The sequence below is a fragment of the Toxorhynchites rutilus genome, chromosome 1, assembly GCF_029784135.1.
Source record: "Toxorhynchites rutilus septentrionalis strain SRP chromosome 1, ASM2978413v1, whole genome shotgun sequence".
Taxonomy (NCBI): domain Eukaryota; kingdom Metazoa; phylum Arthropoda; class Insecta; order Diptera; family Culicidae; genus Toxorhynchites; species Toxorhynchites rutilus.
The window spans coordinates 129046881-129066699 of record NC_073744.1 but is presented as its reverse complement, the minus strand read 5'-3'; the positions used below and the strand labels follow the sequence as shown (position 1 = coordinate 129066699).

The 19819-nt window shown below is 38.5% G+C and overlaps 1 protein-coding gene across 5 annotated transcripts in view; it reads right to left on the bottom strand.

Annotated features, from left to right (window-relative positions):
- The window catches only part of LOC129775676 (septin-4), a 31075-nt gene extending 17157 nt beyond the window's left edge, over positions 1-13918 (bottom strand). Inside the window, exon 1 of one of the 5 annotated variants that reach the window (XM_055780694.1) lies at positions 13804-13918. The gene's annotated coding sequence lies outside the window, so the exon portion shown is untranslated. Of the gene's footprint in view, positions 1-13364; positions 13722-13752 lie in introns of those variants that run through there. The other 4 variants (XM_055780684.1, XM_055780702.1, XM_055780709.1 and 1 more) reach the window with 4 other exon arrangements.
- Between the last annotated feature and the right edge of the window lie 5901 nt (positions 13919-19819).

Here is a 19819-nt window from a genome sequence, read left to right as displayed (position 1 = left end):
ACATGTTGAGCAAACGTATTACATTGTGTAGAATGCGAAACAGCGAAAAAGTCGATTCTGTTCATTTTGTCGTTTACGTCTCCTATACAAACATGGGCAGTAAAGTGGTCACCTGTGGGGGGCAAAGTGTACTGGTAAAAATGTACGATGTTATTTGGCAGTCATTTTTATGTAAAAACCGCGATTCCAGAGCGCCGGCAAAAATCTGTTTAAATTCGTTGAACATGCAACAGGTTGATAAGTTTTTCACTGTAAGCGTTCTATTCAGGATCTACTTTGTGAGTTCATACAGTTTTCTCTATAAAAACAAATGGTATGTTTGATGAAAAATTCTTTTTTTTTTATTTTTTCTTTATAAGTCTATATAAAAAAAATTTTTTCCGTTGCACTGGAGATATTGTTTTAATTTTCGTACAACCAAAGGCACAATAAAATGAATATAAGGCAGCGGCAAGCAAGGTTTTTGGCGTTATCGAGCAGTGGCAACTATATTACCACCAATTTTTTCAACTATTTCAATAGTTTATTTTTTATCAAAGATAATGTGTTCTTCCCCATGTAAGAATTATTTTATCTGAAGTTGGTTTCTTGCCTAGTTTCCACGGCCTTATAAAGGGTTAAGCTATGATTGCCAGTTGTATTGAACAAAAATCTGGATGTTGGAAAATCAAAAGTCTGGATTTGTCTGGAGTTTTGTCGGCATTTTTTATATTTAATTGCGAATTCTATTGAACACGAGAACGTCGTTTGATGTTTGTGGAAGCGAACACGGTTTGCTGACGAGCAACGACAATAAAGTGTCTTTATCAAGGTAGATGAAGAAGGAGTTTGGATTGGATTTGTCCTTCGCGGGACTAGCATTGCAACAGTTTAAAGTCTCTATAATTCAACACAATCAATCAATCAACATTGGTTTAACAGTTATTTCTTCTTATGATATATCGACGCATTATACTGAAACTTGATGGTTGCAGACATGTGCACAAAAACATTTTCTTCGGTGTTCCGTAAATGTTCTTAATGTTCTAGAACTTTACCCTAAAATATGACTACATTGGTTCGTTCAGCAGGAGAATAGTCTGAAAAATCAACATTGCGCGGCTCACTGAATTCCTCATCAATTGGCTGAACAATTTCTCTGGGAACCAGATTAGGAAAATTTTCAGTAAGCGGTTTGATGTTTTCTCCTGATGACATTGGACGGGTCCGGCATGGTAAGATTTATCATAACCGAGTCGTTGAAGTCGAAATTGATGCATTACATCAACACATGCTTTTTTATGGACCGTCGCAATTCAACAGTTTACCTTCGCATATCAGATCGATAACCAGTATAGATTAATTTAGGGCAAAGCTGCGATTGCTCCTGAAGACGAAAATTAAGACAGGTAGACAGACTGACAGACAGACATAAATGTAGACATACAGTAGTCTTATCGCTCCTTTTTTTACAAAATAATGATTAGTTTATCTGTGCACTCTTTTTGGATCCCTTAAAAGAATATCATTTCACTGGGATCCAATAGTTATTATGTATTGTCCTCGTACCTCTAAGTGTTGTAGTGTCCTGTGAAAGATGATGCATTACGTTAGCCTTAAAAACGTTGATCCGTTCAACAGATATTTCTCCATCGTTTACGTACTCCCTAATGAGTAGTTCAGTCGTTGTCCCAACCTACACATTTTCCAAGCTATCGTAATATCCAATATCGTGCGGAAAAGTGGTAAAATGCTCGAAATAAGCATCGGTAGAACACTTGCTCTGAAATAGCTTGTCACTTTGAGTACGTCTGACAAAAATGTCAAATAAATATTAGTCTAGCAATTTGGCGTTTTCAATATGGTTAATATGTTTCACAAATCAAAAGTAGATTGGGAGTGGTTCATGTTTGTCAAGCATTCCCGTGGAAGTCATCTAGTCGTGAATGGATGCAGCAATTCCAAGCGTTTTAATTCAAGAATTTCCTGAATATCATCACACTTACTAGTCCGCAAGGGACTGCAGCTAAGACAGCTATTGGTTTGCTCAATTTCATCTGGAATATGCTTTTACGCAAATCCTATGCGACTCTCAGAACAACCAATTCGTAACTTTTGTTTTCATGCGTTTATAGATGCGAGGATTGCAAGGAGTAAAACTCACACGTATGCATACGCATTTCCACACATACACGCACTCCTCACCCACAAACTCATAAAGGAGAAAGTTACGAATCGTTCCTTCTGAGAGTCGCGAAGAATTTTGTCCTTCTGGTATGATTTGCGATTAAAGGAGCATTATGGAGTAAATGGAGTAAAATTTTCCAAACTTTGAAAAATCGGCTAAAAAAAACGGCTCAACGTATCAATATTTTTTTACTTTCCATCTTTGCTGATGCAAACATTTTATCTCTGATTTTGACTGTTACTTTTTTGAAAATGCCTAATATTATAAATTACAGGCTGTATCGATACCTGTAAATGATGTTAAAATAAAGAACGTCAGGGTTTTCATTATTCAATTATTTATAACATTAAACTTCAGTAAATTCAAATTCAAAAATGAAGTGTTCGGAATTTGAATCATGCGTAGAAAATTGATTCAAATTCCGAACACTACTTCAATGCTAATTTTAATGAAGATTTCTGTATAGAATATAACTTTTTCCATCATTTGTAGATTCTTACCTATTTTGCACTCAACATGAAAACGGCGAACAAAATAATGTAAAAACAACTTCCAAAACTTAAAAATTAACGATGTTTGTTTTTTACGGAATTTGCTAATGCAAACATTTTATCATTGTACAATGGTCCATGGGATGTATTTAAGTGAAAATTACCATTTAGAGCTCGACAGTTATTCTCTACACAAAAACTGTCTTCGACAAAGTTGTTACATATGATATAGCGCTCATTTACATGTTGCCAAAAATAGGGTGACCAACATTTTCATTGGAATAAAAAATCTAACTTTTTTATCACTATAGATAGAGGTAAACATAGTTTGACAATGCTGTAGTCCCAGTTATTTAAAACATTTTTGTAGAACAAAGTTTTTTTTATATCTCTTGAAATAACCGATATAGCGCCTTTTTCCTAATTTGCGTTGGGGTATTTTTCTGCTCGAACTTTTATATTTCAAATTCTACATACAAACAGTCTTCGAAAGACTTTTAGAACATACTGATACAAACACTTTGCGATGCAGAACTTGTCAATATCTTAATCCTACTTGGATGAAAACATGCACTTTGAGTAGGATTAAGATATTGACAAGTTCTGCATCGCGAAGTGTTTGTATCAGTATGTTCTAAAAGTCTTTCGAAGACTGTTTGTATGTAGAATTTGAAATATAAAAGTAACTCGATATTGATAATTCCTCAATATTTTCCTTCGTTGATCGTATTGTTTTCACGTACTCACGTTGGAGAGCCTTAACCCTTCTCTTTGTTGGCCGAGGCATTTTGATTGAATGTAATACTTTTCCGTTTACTAATTTTGAAAGCATAGGCAGCCGTGGCAGTGTTCCGAACTCTGCAATACAATTTTCTCAACCAATGTTCAAGTTGCTAAAACTTATATTATAGACCCATCAAACGTAAAAATAATAATTGTATTGATATCAACACAATTTTATTTTATTGATTTGCATGACATTAAACGCTATGACTCAGGAAAAACGTTTTATTGAGTGGTTTTTATATCAGTGTTGAAAAACTAAAGATTTTTTCGCCAATACAAACAAAACCATTGCGGAAAATTGAAAAATGAAAAGTTAACTTCCAGAGCACTAGCTCAAGTTTCACGACGTTTTCCACCATACATTGCCACGGCAGATGAAAATTTAATATTTTGTGAGTAATCGATTAGATTTTAGTTAATATTACTTGGTGGGAAGTGTGTGCAAACGATCATTTTCTTCACACTGTTCGGCAAAATTATTGATTTTCGGGCGAGGGGTAAGGGAGGGAGATGAGAGAAATAAGCGCCATTGTGACAGCCATTTGTGACTAGCTTCCACCTTCACCTTAAATAACTTGAACTACAACATTGTCGAACTATGTATACCTCTATCTATAGAGATAAGAAAGTTAGATTTCGTATTTCATCGAAAATGTTGGTCACCCTATTTATGGCAACATCTAAATGAGCGTTCTATCATATGTAACAACTTTGTCGAAGACAGTTTGTCTAGAGAATAACTTAAATGCATCTCCTGGACCATTGTGCATTGGTTTCGACTGTCTCTTTTTTGAAAATGCCTAATATTTTAAATTACAGGCTGTACCTGTAAAAGATGTTAAAATGAAACATATACCCCAAAGAATGTCAGGGTTTTGCATTATTGAACTATTTATAGCATAAACGTTTAGTAAATTTATATTAAAAATGATGTATTCGAAATTTGAGACAAAACGGTACAGGATGTATTCTTCTTTCTTGTTGTATGATCGAAAACTCGACACCACGTTGTCTTAAGCTGCAGAGGACAATAAAGTTTTGTTTAGAAAGAACGAAACACTAATAGTTCTAATATTGACAACAGGAGACGCTGCAGTTTCCCATTCCTAAATTATCTAAATTTCAGTGCACTCATTTGTTGGCAACATACGAACTGGAAATGAACGAGAGAAAAGAACCAATAAGTTTACCAACAAGTTCACATGATCGACTAACAGAAAAAGTGGCAAACGCTAACATTTCACTAAATTCTTCCCGCTTCGTTGATTTCTTCAAAATCACTCGAAGTGCACCTTGTAAACAGATCTCTGGAGGCATATAAACAAATACGTACACTTAATCTTCAATTCACAAAATTTAACGTCCGCAGATTTCTATAGCTTCTCAAAAAAAAAGTGGCCAGCGATTGCCGCTCGTTCAGCTATCGCAGCTGGGAAGATTCAAAATTCACAGGCCACACACGCAACAACGATCATCCACAAACAGTTTTACTGATTAGCTAATATGTTTCCCCATTCTCGTGAAACCCCACTCGAGAAACCCCGGAGAAGCCGCCATCGGTGCACGCATGTTGCGTTGTGTGCCGCCGTCTGTGGGATTGAAATTTGAGTGCCAAGAAAGTATTTCCTACAGCCATAACCGTGCAAACGAGCCCGGTGTCGCCTACCATCTATGGATAAATTTAGACCGCAAAACATAATACAACAATCTGGGACAACTTTTTATCTGACACGCGTAGAGCGCGTGGTGACACTGTCAGTGCAGAATTGTGACACTGCTGCGAGAGGATTGCATTGCGTAACGCAGGGTTCCCTCACTGACACACTTTAAAATTTCGTTCGAAGAACGACGGGAAAAATAACCTTTTTCGTCAGCAAATCAGCCGTAAAAGGAGCGTGTGACAAAATTTCACGCCCGTAATCTCATCCGGCCGGCATTCATCGACGACGAGTGAAGCTTCCTGGTCCCAGTGATCATTTCTGGTTTGGGTATCCCGAAATATGAAATAGAATATGTTCAATTAGTTAAAACGATTCAAATTGAGTTTTATTGGTGCACAGTATCTATTGCGAGCAACAGTTGCAAAATTAGCTGATATCACTGTCCATGAATATAAACAAACAAACATTTCCCTAGCTGGTGCACATTATGACGACTAAACACCAGCTGTGGAACGAATCATTCGGTGTCAACAGTTAAAATGTGTGTAAATCAAACGAAACAAACTGGAAACTCTCTCTGTCCCGCTACTCTCACTTTAGCAATTTGACGGACAGATAGCGATATTTGCCACGCCATTCCCGCATTCCACGGGTTATCAGATCACATCGATTGATAAGTGTAGGCTATGATAATGAGAAGCGTGATTTGTGTGGCAGCTAGATTTGTACGACCAGCCGCGAATAAACCCTTGCCGGTCATTCAAGTATCAATCATCGGTTGGGGTAAAAGCAAATTACCATCATCATTTGGGCTGACTATCTATCTTTTCGCCGCCTTTCGATTAGCATCTGAGCATTTTTCTCGATCAACTCAATTATCGTGTGATCGTTCGAGTAAGTTCATAACATCCCAATTCACAGAGACATATTTCATCAACCAAAGATAGCTCGTATATTTAACTGCAGCCGTGTCTTCTGTACGCTCGCTGAAACTTCCGAATAATGCTGAATCGAAATCAAAAGCGGCGAATACGCAATGGTATCAAAGGGCGAATTGATTTGCTTTATACATCACTCGTAGTTTGTGGCACTTCTCGCGATGCCTGAAGAGATTTGGAAGCACCAGAAAGAAGGTCCATAAACCATTATTTCCTTCAACTCATCCACAGTAACGCTATTGCGCGCCAATCCACTCGGAGCGAGTGATATCTTGGCGATTTATGTGCATTTATGGATGAGCAAACAACATGAGGCAACGATGGGACTGCTCGAGAGAAAAAACATTGGTAGGAATAAAACATCTGCCACGATCTAGGGAAGAAATTTCGTAGAAATGTATGATGATAACAAAGATAAACGACGATTTCGTTTCCGCAATTCGAAGCATCACTGAAAACGAATTATTAAAACAAATATGCAAATTTATTTTTGGTACTTAAAGTTTGTTCAATAGTGTATTTGTTACAAAACGAAACCAATGAACGCTTTGATTAAAGTATTGTCTATCGTTGGCTACTGTTTTCCTATCTCTCTAAATTTCGGATTTCACATCTTTGAAAATGAAACTATACATGAAATTAAAATAGAAAATCTCCATTCTTAAAATATCGCAAACATTCTCTACCATATTTATCAGTTTCCGTAGTGTCACCACATAATATGACTTGACTTCATAGATTCAGCTACACGTTTCCTCTCCTGTAGGAGAAAAGGGGGGAATTTGGACTACCTACGCAAATCGCCTAATATTTTCAAACCAATACGGTCTAAATAAAAAATGTCACATTGTATACTGAGCTACACTTGTTTTCTCTCAATAAATAATGTTTAATCATTATATAAAACTTCAATCTACCAAATATATCATAAAATAAAAGAGATGATTTTTGGACATGAAAATTTGTTGCGGGGTGATTTGGACCGTCTGTGGGGTGATTTGGTCCAGTGTGTGTTTCATCGAAAAAATACATACTTGAGGAGCTTAGAATGCAAGGGGTGTAAGTGACTTGATCGATTTCTCTTCATCAACTTTTTCTTTAGTTAATAACTCAACTGCAAAATCGTTCCAATACGAGTTTGCTATACCATCCGATAGATGAGGTTCTGACCTTTCTTCAAGATTGTCAAATACAGCTGGGAATGAATTTGCAGCTAAGTTATGACCAAAAGAGAGAGTCGATGTAGAGAAATCGATCAAATCGCTTACACCCCTTTCATTCTAAGCCCCTCACTTATGTTTATGTAAAGTATTTTGGGAAAATGTTACAATCAGTAACAATGTTTTGGGATCGGTACCAGGTGTCTTAGCCAGATTCCAGACCAGAAAAGTTGGATTGACACTATCTCGAATTCTGCATGAATCTTTTCACTGTTGGTCGAGCATTTTCAAACACTTTTGATGCTTGGTCAAAGAAAATCCGTTCTCGATGGCCTGCGTTGCTCTTTCAAGCTCCTCCTTCTTCCAACGTTGTCTGTTCATCCTATTTTTGTAATTCAGCGGCATCTGGAATCAATTAGATCAAAGAAAAGTCTCAAACCTGTGGGACCAATTCACCCCACAGAAACGTGTCCATGTCACCCCACACAACACGCAAAAATTAAAATGCAAATAATTTCATTTATTGTTATCAAACTTACAGTTTCGCTACATTGTTCCTCTTCTGTAGGCGAACAAAACTTTACTGCACAATACACGAAAAGTTTGTTTAATTAGCGGGAAAAACCTTAAAACCACTATCGGAAAACTCACATTTTTTGACGATCAAAGTGCTTGCTGTGTTTATGCTACCGTTTCCCTCTTCTTGTGAAGTTTTACCAAAGTTTCTTAACTTTAGGTACATACGGTTCAACAATAGAAGGGAATGACATTATAAAAAATCCAAGTTAGGGCGTATTTTTTGAGATAAAGGGGTGGTCCAAATCACCCCATATGACCAAATCACCCCGTGTTACCCTACTTAAAAACTTTGCTACAAATGCTGCTCAACAAGATTTCTAATACAGTGATATAAACTGAATATCATTAGCCGTTAGTTAATAATGAAGGTTATGAGTCGAGCGAGTTATCTTCGAGATCAATAAATTTAAGAATTGATTTTGTAGCATCAAACTGAACTAGTGAGCAAAACAATAGAAAAAACAAAACGAACTAGATGAGTTTACTAGTATTCAGTTGGGCTATCCTATTACTCATTACTGTCATTACTCAAGAAAATCTTGTTTTAATTATCTACTGAACATCACAACTTTTTGCGGAAAATGAAGTAAACTGATTTTTGTTTCCAACATATTATTTATCTGAAGCACCTGTTCGTTACATTCTGTATAACGAAGCAATAAGATGCTTCGTAAAGGCATAGTAAGTCCTCATTTAAGAACTGTGGAAATATGCAAAGAAAACACAGAGATGAACTAGCCTTCGGATGAAAATCTCTTTAAGGCAGTATTCTAGTCTAGAAATTTGAAAAAAAATCAAAAAAAAATTCCATTCATATTTCTGTAGTTTAGGCATTCAAAAAATGACTTTAAAAAAACCCATTATTTTCCGAGTCGGAGCCATTTTAGCGATGCGGTTTCTAACCTGCTACGGCCATAACAATGAACTTCAAACGCGTTTTTCTCGAAACTAGTTCTCAAACGATATCTCAAGTTCTACTGAACCGATTCATGTCGAATTCATATGGATACAATCTGCAGGCATCTCTCTATCGCATGAACCTCTGAAAATGATATTTTTTAAATTTCACTATTTACAGAAAAATCGGGAAATGTAAGAAAAAACGTTATAACCCCCAAAATGCGATGCGATTTGTTACAGATATCTAGAAGGGCTGGAATCGTGTACGCCATGGTACAACTTTTTTTAACCCTCTCAGTTCATTAGCTCTTATCTATTCTAGTTATGAGTATTTTTTCTCCGTTCAAGTTTTGTTTTATTGTTAAAAAATAGATGAACAAATAATGATATAAAGGATGGTCAAAATATTCCTCGTTTAATTTTCACGGAGCTAGGAAAAACGTCCGATATTCGTGTCTCTACACTAGAATACCCCCTTGATAGAGAAAGGAAAAAAACGAAGAACACATTTTTCTCTGCCTCCCTCCATAACGAATTTTGTATTTCTTATGTATTGAGAGTAAAACAAATAATACTACCTTATAGTACACTTTATACGGGGTTGGAGTTGCAGTCGGGTATACAAATCCGCTACTATCGCATGTATTCTTCCGATCATTTCCATGTCGTCGGCGAAGCATATAAACCTGACTAGACTTGTTGGAGATCGTGCTCCACATGTTGAGCACCTTCCAGCGCCACGTTAAAGAGCAGACCGGAGAGTTCATTGCCTTGTCGAGGTTACCTGTTAGTCTCAAACGATTCCGACAAAACGCCCGAGATCCGCACACTGTTCATCATTGCCTGAATTAGTCTAGTTAACTTTCGAGGAAAGCAGGGTTTGTCCATGAACGTCCATAACCGTCGTTAGACGATTGTATCATATGCAGTTTTGTAGCAGACGAAGATGTGGTGCGTAGGGATACGATAAACGCGACACTTTTGGAGGATCTGCTGCAGTATAAAAATCTGGACCATCTTCGAGAGACCGGGCATAAATCCGACCTAATAACTTCCCACAAATCAGCTTACTATTGGCGATAGACGGCGAAATAGGATCTGAGACACCGGTGTAGTCCTCATCAACGCAGTCTTGATCTCCTGTCTGTGCGCTGTTCAGGTGCTCTCCGTAGTGCTGCCTCCACCTTTCGATCACCTCACGTTCGTTCGTCAAGATGCCTCTTTCCTTGTTCCTGCGAATTTCGGCCCACGGCACAAAGCCTTTGTGCGAGGCGTTTAGTTTCTTGAATAACTTCCGCTATTCTCGAGAACAATAAGGCAGCTCCATCTATTCACACTCTTTCTCATCCAGGCTCATTCTTTCGATGATCGTCCACCAGCCAATGCAATTACCCGTTTCTGCATCTCCCCCATCACGATGAAAGTTGTACCCAGCTCGTGTGTGTTACTCAATATTTCCGAAAGAATTCGGGTATTCGCAAGAAAATTGAGAGACTAGCAGTTCCATGTTCCGAATTTCTAATCCCTAGTCCGTGTTCTTTGCGTGGGTCTAGTCCGATTGTCCTGTCTCGATTTTTGTGAATTTTCCTGTGTGTTTCATTTTTACCGATGGCTTGCAGGCCCTGCACTAACCTCCTGTCTCGCCTGTGAACCGACGTTCACAGCTCTTTTTAGAGTCCCCGCTTGCATGGTATATTTTTTCACGTTTAATCATCAATATTTTATGACTCTTTCTAAGATACTATTTCGGTACGACTCATAGTTTTTGATGTATGAATTATCAAAGATTTCTCTTACTAAAATTGATATGCCCTATTGAAGTTACACTTGAGTCAAAAAAATCCCATTTGCTGTGGAAAATTCATATTTCCTCCAACCCAAAGAATACAAACTTTCATTCGAATCAAAAATACATTTTTTTTAAATCTGCATTTTGAGCACGATTTCGTTTGGAATTGCTCTATCGTAGTAAGGTTTTGACTTTAGAATAATAATTTAATAATAATTTCCGCAACAACTTGCCACTTGCCACATCACTTCGGGTTTATGGTGTGTACATTGTCAACCTTGTTTTGCTACCCGACGTTTCTTCCACAATTTATTAGTTGTTGTCATGTTGGCAGCTACGGACGGACTGCCTTGTGGTTTCGTAACAACTGTCAAATTTCGATTGACCCGAGCTTCTACAACAATGTTCAACAACGAAACCAGCGGACACACAATTTCGTTAAAATACCATTTTCACGCACTAACTATGGCAACAATGAGCCTATGTCGAGTATGTGTCGCGAATTTTATTGTAGCAGTTTTCTGTTTGACTACGGATTTTTGAACAAAAATGTTTGTTTATTCTGCCGTAATCTCGCGAAGTGACGCAAGCGCCAGAGGGAGAAATTTTCAGTACGAGACTTTTCGCAAAATTGCATGAATAATCAGTACACGCGTACATTACGAAAATCTGATCTGTACAAATTGTGTACAATTGATGGAAAAACATTACCATCAGCTCGATTTTTGAAAAAAAATGCAGTTTTATTTAGGCTATGTTACCAACGCCAGATTGTTGTGAAAACAGCAAATTTTAATCGCTGTTTCCTCAACCGATTGGCGTTCATCCATCAAAGTATGGGAGAATCTGTTTCCAAATATTTTCTACAACATGCCACCGTTGAGTGGAGCATGAGGTAGCATCAGAGAGAAGAGTTCTACACATTTTCCGTCTTTGTAGCGTGTGTCGAGCGGGCCAACGTAGTTGAGAGCCCGATTGTAACAACTATGGACAGCATCTTCTATTCCAATCCAAAATGCAATTGAAAACATCCGTGTTGAATAAGATAATTCCGTCCGAAATTATCCGATGTAAAGCAAATACAGTTTACGCGAGGATGTTCTGAGTTTTGTTATAAGATGCGTTTCGATGGAGATTTTAGACATTACCCTTCGATCAACTCTCAGCTTCAATTCATCCGAAAAAGACATTGAGCAAGTGAGGTAAGTGAACATCGTCAAGATGCTTTGTCCCTTGATTGATGTTGTTATTTGAAATTTGTTGTCCCTTCTCGTTCATTCTATGCCATCAGGATGGATTAAAAATCATATCGCATCAGATTCCAAATTACGTCACATTATAAGGGAAGTGGCGCTTGCGCCACATCGCAGTGGAAATGGCGTTTACGCCATTCCCTTTTCAAGCTTTTACGGGGTCATTTTTCCACATTTCTATAAAACTTCGCAGTCGTTTGAAAGGATTTGGTATTCTTTATCGATTTATAACATAAAAAGTAAAATGTTAATTTTGGCGCTTGCGTCACTTTGCGATATCACGGCAGTATTGTTGTTTAGCATTATTAGGATTATTATTGTAACCGTTGATATGAAGAAAAAATAAACAAACTAGTTAATTGAAAGCTACTATAGCAGAAAAACGGCCAGAATTGGCGAACCAACGTCGTTTACCATCACGACAAAGCAACACTGCATGTTGCGTTGGCCGTAAGGCAAAATTATTACAGTTTGATTGGGACATTATACCTCATCCTTCTTACTCCCCAGACCTTGCTCCATCCGAATGTTAGTTGTTTCTCCCCTTAAAAAAAACTCTCCGTAAATTTTTCAAATCCCTGAGCAAAATGAAAACGTACCTAGATGAATATTTTGCAATTAAGCTTCAACAATTTAGGAAAGAGGGCATAATAAGGCTTCCTGAGAGATGGGAGAAGATTATAGAACAGAACGGTTAATAAATAACATAATAAATCCATCTTAAACAACAAATATTGTGTATTCATTCGTACCAAAAAGTGAAACTTATAAGACACCTTAATATTATTCCAGTACAGAATTTTCATGAGAACGGTTCGGTAACTGTTTTCCGTCCTGTCAATCCAAGAAAATATATCCGAATCAGAAACTATTATCGGAGTGTTGCTTTTTAACTTTTTTCCAACCAACGAATCAGGAGAAGAAAATAACTATGGAACGTTTCGAACGCAATTTGGATTATGTTTATCTATCTTATGCAGCAATATTCTATTTTGGGCGTCGAGCTGCACATATTTGGAATTAGTAATCTTAAGATGACCGTACACTGTTTGTTAAAATTTGAACAAAAACTGAAAATCATAAGGGATTCATTCAAATGCAGATGTAATTATTGCTACTTAGGTATTGAGCATTTTGAAGCATTCAATTTCAAAATTTTGTTCATTGTGTATTATGTTTTGGTAGGTAAGTTAATAGCGATGATAGGAATGCACCGAACAGGTAAGTTCATATAAAAGAAAAATTGAAAATTATCCAAATTGTCGGAAAACGGCTTCTAAAGGAGGTAAGACGGACAGCAAAAAGTTAGTAATGAAAAAAGCATTCACTTCGTGCTCTTTTCCTTTTTTCTGTTTATTTACATTTCCGTTGCTGGATAGACAAACACTAAGAGAGAAAATAAAACATTATGTCTCACGCGTGGGATAAGCCTCTATATTTCGCATATTACACTACATGTCTGTCTTACCCTCACCATACGTCCGTTTCATCCGCACCACAAAATCAAACAATTTTTTGGTGAGAAAAACAAATAATTCATGATACAGTATTTTGAACTGCAAAAAATGCTTTGAGGTTATGGAAAACACAAGGTTCTAGAGATACAAACGAAGTTCTTCTTAACCTGGGGGACAGATTACCGTACATATACAACAAATACGCAATTGTTCGTGGCGGAGAGCTGCCCTCAGGAAAATTGGCAACACTAGTGTGCATTAACCGAATCCACCACTGTAGATTGACGACGCTTTTTATCTTGTCTATATACTATTCGCCTCGATTGTATAATTTGTTCAGGAAATTTATGGATATTTATTCCGCGCGACACACAATGCGATTTCACTACGACATGGTAGAGATGCGGACAACTCTCAGCACACTTTCCTCTCATGTAGGTGTTTTGAACTGATTGTTGACACTGTCAACAGCAGATAACATCAAAAGCACCCGTGCACAATTTTCATCGTCATATCACTTTTGCACTATAGTTCCGACATAATTCCCATGATTGAATGAACCAAAAGCCACCTGTCCACCTGAAAATGACGCTTTCCTAGCAGAAACACGTGAATCACCCACACTGAACACTCCTCGTGGTGGGACACGCGACCCGCTGCGTAGGTATATTGCGATGCGCGCGAAATGACGAAAGGAATACTACTAAACCGATACACTCAGCTGTGCGGCTCTCGAGCAGCAGGTTGATTGGCTGTTGTTGGCGGAACATTCATTGCCGGATGAACATTGGCTCCGCTCCCCGAGTTGGGAAGCAAGAGTGAGAGTTAGAGCACTGCATGCATCGCGAATGATGTTTTGGGTACACAGCAACAGCAGGTGTTGTTGTAAAGAAAGGTACTGATTGATAGCTCGGAGTTTTCCCGTTTTAATTACGGTACAATAACCAAAATAAGCTAGCATAATTTCCTCGACTGAACTCTGGATAAATCGTTATGCATGGGAAGCATTGGAGATCTAAAATAACGGTGGTTAGGAAGTCACTTACAAAAAGACAAACCATTACAATGCAATAAAGAAAAACAAGTGCATTTGAAAACGAGCAAAAATAAAAACATCTCGTTATTTTTCAATTTTCTTCTATGTTATCTATTTTCTAGCAACGAAGCTTTGCTATAAATAAGCTTTTCAATTTGATTCAAACGTTAGACTGGAAGCTTTCAAGGGTTGGCATAAAATTAATCTAGATAAGAAGTTGCAGCCTTCACGGATGCGTTGCTGTTTGAATTACATGTTTTGGAATGAGAAAAAGCGAAAAAATGTTGATCCAATTCTAATGATCGTATAGTAATTGCCACTGTCAATGTCTCCGCTGTTAAACACCAGTTAATGTTACAATCTCGCAAGAGTAACAGTAAAAAAGACATATCCCGACATCGTTTCGGAATTGCTTCTTGCCAACAGTCTTCTGCTGCTTAGTCAATGAGCTCGCAATGATTTAATGGGGTGTTTTTTTCTCCTTCTCCGTTTCTTAAACGCGTACGTAATATATGATATTTCCGTATCAATTATTGACTCCTCTGTGCAGGTGATCACCTTGGGTTGGCCGCCGCCGCCACCGCCAATCATTAAAATGGACTTTGCAGTTTTGAGCGATTCATCGGTTTGTTTTGCAATCATCATAATGGGCTTGGATACCTGTTCGTTTATTTCCTCGCGAACCCTATTGCCACGTTCCGTGGCTCGTAGTTTGCCCGCATTTCGATGCAGGAACAGATCTCCCGCCAGAATCATCCAATTTTATCAAAATATACTGTATTTAACAAAGCATTTGCAACCAATCATGTATAAACATATAACTGTTTTATTTAAGAGTGGAATGAAAAATAAAAAAAACACTTTAATAAAATCAGAATTCTTCCCATTTTCCTCTTGTACAAAACAAATGCGACTTATCATATTGTACATTAAATTATAATATTTAATGTTTTCAATATTTTGAAAACTTTGAAAAATCGTAACTCATTTTTAAGCTGTAAGTTGGTACTAGCTCAGAGGTTATTTTTACCCCAAGCTCGGCTCTTCACCAAAAAACAGAGTGGACTCACGATACTGTAATTAATAGAGGACTCGATTACACAATGGATTCTACAGATATGAGAAAAAAAAAGGTAAGTATCTTTTTTAATATATTTTTCTTTTATTTCATTCCAGGCGTTAGTATCCGATGCGGCCGAGCAGGAACCGATGGGGTCCTTAGATCGAGGAAAGTGTGTGGCATACCCAGTTCTGACAACACGGGCATCGTCAGTTTAGCGATCAAGTGTGCTGGGCACTCGGCACATCTTCGGCCATCTTATCAGCAGGCAGTCACCGTTCGGCTTCGGGCGGTCTCCGATTATTCCGCGATTATCGCTGTGTAGAAATGAAAGTAGAAATATCCGCGGATCGGGACGACCGTATGAAAAAATGATAATGATAAAAGTGCGGATCGGAACGACCGTGCTGTGTAAAAATGGAAGTAAAAATATTTGCGGATCGGGACGACTGCGCAGAACAAGTACGGGCTCGGGATGACCGTAAGGAGAACAGAACATGACTCGATATTTTGTTAGTTACACGTCATCAATTAGCTCTTACATTCCAAAGGTGGTTCAAATGTTTTATGTGGAGAAAAGTACACTGAAACAAAATCCACATGTATTTGTTTTTTTTTTCGCTTTTTTTTAATTCAATTCTTTTTTTTCGTAGAAGAAGGAATGTGTGGCATGCCCAGTTCTGACAACACGGGCGCCGTCAGTTTAGCGATCAAGTGGGCAGATAGGTTTTCTGTACTCACGCATGATGTCCGTCAACGGAAGTCAACGTCATCGGTTTCAGCGATGGTTAGCGGGGCCAGGCTCAACCAGTCCTTTTCCGTACTGTCCCCTCAAAAACTTTCGGTTAACTCACTCGTAGACGTGTGGAGCAAAGATGACGTTGGGGCCCGTTCACCACCGGCACTGTCTTCTTCTGTTGAACTTCGGACCGGGAGGAGAATTGAACTTCGCATGACCGTTGCGATTCTCAGAAGCGCGAGGTTTACCACCCTTATTATTTAAGGCACGGAACTTTTACAAGCACATTTCTTATAAAAGTATCGATTCCGTTTATGAATTTACGCTGCGTTTTTTTGAAGATCTGGTAGCTAAGAAGCAGTCTATCATCTTCTACTAAGCTTTACGACTTCCCTTTTCTCTTTCCAAGGCTCTTATTCCTTTCATCTCTCTTCTCATACTTCTTCTCATCTCTCTAACTTTGCTTTTCCTCTTTTCCCTCTTTTTCCCCATTCTCGGAACCGGAAATTCGTTGACCAGTTGACGAAGTTAAGTAATTTTTTCAGTTTTACAGATGTTTTTTTTGACAGCATGCTTCATATCACAGGTAGGGTTGGATAATAAAAGGGCAAGTAGTTGTAAATTTTTATTTAAACTTACAAATCCAAGTCTATTTCCATTTAAAAAAGTCTTCTCTTTGTTTTTTGACGTGGAACTACGTCTTTCATTAAGCGTGCCAAATCAGAAAACAGGTCACGTTTTTATGAAATAAAGCTAACGTTAATAACTATTTTTGCCGCGAACGGATTTTGGCGATTTACATACAAAACGAATCGGAAATTCGAAAATTTGAATCCCCTGGTTTAAAAATGGTTAAAATTCATGAAAACTTTAAGCGTTTCCATTTTCCCATACATTAGTTCTGTCCATTTGTGTGCCTTCCCGAACAGAACTGTCAATAACGAGCAACTTATCGACGACCAACGAAGGGGAAATCGTAGGATTTAAAGTCTCCGTGAACAAAGGAAAAGTAGAAGAATGAAGGGGAATACTTGCCTAGAGTATAAACAGTGGATCTCGCTGCGGCAAACTTTCATTCGGCATCGGACTGTTGAGCGATCTAGTTCACTTAGCCTTCGCTGCGCTTCGATCTAAGATTGGACACCACCAGTGGTAATTCAACTTGGATATCGTCGTTTGGTTTTACTGTTCGTTTTTTGCGTTATTCGTATCGTGTGTTTTTCTTTCCGCGTCATAAAAATAAAGAAGAAGAGGAAGGCAGTCTCGAGCCCTGCAAATACCGAATGCATTGTCAGGGACAATAAAATTTCGAGGCAAGCGTTATCTAATGATACACGCGATGTTGGTGCAGTGAAAAGCGCTCGCACTGAACCGAGCCTTCGCAAGTGTGACACCGCATCGAACAACAGCGAAGTAGGCGACTTCGGCGCGTCGTTCGAAAATTTAAACGCCGTTACCCAGGCAGCAACCAAAATCAAGCTCCCCCCGCTGGTGGTGAAGGCGCTCACTTTTGACAAACTCATAATTCAGTCTTTTTCTGAGCAGTTAACATTGTTTGTTTTCCGTCATCATAAGGGCTTCGTTGGTGCCTTTAAGAATGCATCAATGCACTAAACTGACGTTATGGCGAAGCAGGCGTTAAGGTTGTGCAAAAAAAATATTTGGGGAATACCAAGCACCTTGAATGTCTTACTGGAATGTTATAAGTTATGTGGGTTCGCGTGCCAGTCGCAAATCTGCCTTCAACTAGGATTGCATTTGCGCTAATCTTGATCATAATTATGCAATGCTACTGCTTTCAAGGTTGTTGATATTAACAAAAAGAGTTTATTTCGCTTGTTTAGTCACCAAGAAAGTAAATGTTGTTCTGGAATTTTGTATGTGATTAGGTTTCGCTTACCAGTAGCAAAACTTCCTCCACTAAGGGTGACAGCTGCGCTTCTCTCGAGCATGATAAAGTAATGCAACTTTTTTCGAGGCCAGTAATATTAACAGAAGCGTTTCTTTTGAGAATAGCGCAAAATGATCAAAAGTGTTTATATTCCTAGTAGTTTTAAGCCACCAATGTATGGCTCTGTGTGTATGCTATGGCGAACGCTTGTTTGGTGCTTGGTTTACGTTGTACGAACGATGCCTAGAGGTGCGATTCCACTGAGGCAATACTAAATAACATGTAGCATGATATTTGATACTTGCAAGTGTTGTCATTGTTGTTGTTTCCATGTGGTGCCAAAGATATATTGATGTAGTTATGAGATGTGGAATAATGCTGTTGGTGCAACATTTATATAATCGACTGTAGCCGAGTCTATGTCAATTGCGAAAAAAGCCACCGGAATAGCGTCTGAGGTAAATTTTCAATGCATTGACATGAAATAAATTGCGACATATGATCAGCTAGTGTATTGTTTTGCGAGGGCAAGAATGAATCATCACTGATTCTACAATTAAAAAACCATTTCAGATATTATTCTACTAAGCAGTTGTTTCTGAAATCTCACAGCATTATAGAATAATATCCGAAGGAATAAAAAAAGCGACTTATATAAAATAACAGCGTAGTTCTACGTCAATAATGTGGTCGTATCTTGGACACAACCTCCTATGATTTTTTTGCTTCGGTTTCGCTAGTGAACCGTAACATAGCTACAGTATGCAAAAAACCTACCCCCAGTGAAAAATCAAATTTCTTTCCACCAGAAAATTTAAACATGATTGATTATTTATTATTATTTATGTGAAAACAAAGCCAATTCATGCTAGTTCAAAATAGTTTAGCGCTTCGTGTGATGAGATTTGGGTTCAATCACTGCTCGGCATCATCGTGGCATCGACTCAACAAGCTTGGCAGTTGTTTCATTTGAGATTACATGTCGTAATTGCTGGATGCTTGTTGGTTTTTGCTCCTGGTGCTTAATTTTCAAAATTGACCAGCGATGCTCGATCGGATTAAGGTCGAGTGACTGTGCTGGCCACTTCATGACCTTGATATGCTTATCCTTGAACCACAGCGAAACCAGCTTTGAAGTGTGCTCCGGATCTTCCTCTTGAAGGAACGTATATCTGCGCCCCAACTTTAGCTTTTGTGTGACGCTGGTAGTTTTCACTTCAAAATATCCATATAAACTCCTTGGTCATGGTTCCACAGATGAACTCAAGTTCTCAAAAGCCGGATATAGCCATAGAATCCCTCTCTACGCTCTACTCTACCTGCAGAAAAAAAAATGAAAGTCATGCTCAGTTGGTTGAAAAATCAATCTTGCTGAAGTAACTCACCACCGCCATGCTTCAGCCGTGAAACTGGCAGCCTAGAATAGCACTTTGGGTCTTGATTCCCGTCCCTGTCGTAGAAGGCGACTAATCGGGTGACAACGCGAGTAAGGGCGCGGCCTATGGATACTGCACGGGGGAAATACCGTGTACGGGAGCAACGTAAGGAGTGTCTGGCACATCAGGATCGTCAGTAACGTTTGCATTAAAAAATGAACAAAAATTGGCGATATTTATTGGGTTTACCTTCACACGCACTGACGAAACTACCCATGCAGCATCAACCATAGTAGCCTAGAGTCAGCAGAAAAAATTTGAAAGCACTGTCAGTCGAACTCTAACCGTGATGGCGAAAACAGTGAAGCTACTCCGTCCAAAGACTGGTACCCCGCCACGTCGAAAACGGACATCGTGCGGCACTTTGTGGATGCCGGATACGCCCATTCCGGCATCTACAACATCTTGGCACTATTGGACAACAATCAGAGCATCGAAAGAAAGCCCTGTTCCGGATGGCCGACGACCCTGAGCGA